The 1,280-nt window shown below is 55.5% G+C and overlaps 1 protein-coding gene across 1 annotated transcript in view; it reads right to left on the bottom strand.

Moving 5' to 3' along the window:
* The window catches only part of LOC105824574 (5'-AMP-activated protein kinase subunit gamma-2-like), a 170,261-nt gene that overhangs the window by 62,886 nt on the left and 106,095 nt on the right, over positions 1–1,280 (bottom strand). The window lies entirely within an intron of this gene.

Below are 1,280 nucleotides of genomic sequence, written 5' to 3'. Positions count from 1 at the left end.
CTATGCTGGATGCTGCAGGGTCAGGAAATCCTGTAAGGCCTGATCCAGCCCTTAGAAACCTGTCGGCTTGTCCCCCCAATGAGAACCCATGGCTCCAGGCAAAGTGGCCTGGTTTCCATCCTTAGAATTCTCTGACCTAGCCGCTTTCACGCACACCGTTTGCCCCGCCTCCGGGGCCCCTAGTCTCTATCTTTGCCTGTTTAGACGCTGTGACGCGCGGGCCCAACTCAGAGACCACGCCCTGCCCCACCACTTCCGAAGAGGTGGCTCTTCCCTCCTTGAGAGACTTTAGCATTTCTCGTCTCTAAGTCGAGGTGGCCCTTATCACAGGGAAGACTGGAGCCCAAGAGGGTAGGGACCAGGCCTCCCACATCGTGCGGACCCCCACACCTCCAGCAAGGGCCGCAGTGGGAGGCGCTGGACAGCCCCTCCCCAGCACGCTGCTCCTGCTCCCCATGTGCCGGCTGCATGCGCTGTATCAGCACACTTTTGTTTCCCAGCTGCCGCTAGGCACAGCCCACGGTGGGCACACAGCAGGAGGGGAGAGCTCAGGCTGGGTTTGGGGTTTGTATCCCCCACTCCCTGCAGGGTCACCCTGGGTGGGCTGTGTCATCCCCCACTGGAAGGACTCTGCTCCTTTTGGGGACACCCTCCCCGTTTTCAGTCTTGGGTTGGGTACCCTCCCCTCCATCTGTTGGGCACCTGCGATGCTAGCGAGTGACTGCGCCACTTGGGGGTTCCTGGCAGCCTGCCCACACCTTTGAGAGCAGTTTCTTCACTCATCTCCCTTCCATGATCCTAAGTCCAGTGTTCATATCCTCAGTTCCTTCTTCCTGCTGGGACTGACTGATAGAATCAGTGATCAAATATTTGTAGCAAGGAAGCATGAACGAATAAACAAAATAGGTCTTGCTCTCAAGGAATTTGTAAACAAGTTGGAGAGACAAAGATAATCTGATTTTTTTTTTTCTTTGAGACAAGGTCTCACTCTGTCGCCCAGGCTATAGTGCAGTGGCATCATCGTAGCTCACTACAACCTCCAACTCCTGGGCTCAAGCGATCTTCCCGCCTCAGCCTCCTGAGTAGCTGGGACTACAGGCATGTGCTACTGCATCTGGCTAATTTTTAAATTATTTGTAGAGACAGGGTCTCACTATGTTGCCCAGGCTGGTCTTGAACTCCTGACCTCAAGTGATCCTCCTGCCTCAGCCTCCCAAAGTGCTAGTGTCACGGGCACAAAGGAGGGAGGTGGTTGAGGTCTGCACGGTGGTGCCTGGAGA

Source organism: Propithecus coquereli, unplaced genomic scaffold (assembly GCF_000956105.1).
Source record: "Propithecus coquereli isolate 6110/MARCELLA unplaced genomic scaffold, Pcoq_1.0 Scaffold75, whole genome shotgun sequence".
In the NCBI taxonomy this organism is placed as follows: domain Eukaryota; kingdom Metazoa; phylum Chordata; class Mammalia; order Primates; family Indriidae; genus Propithecus; species Propithecus coquereli.
Note: the sequence above shows the minus strand (reverse complement) of the source record. Positions and strands in the feature narration are given on the sequence as shown.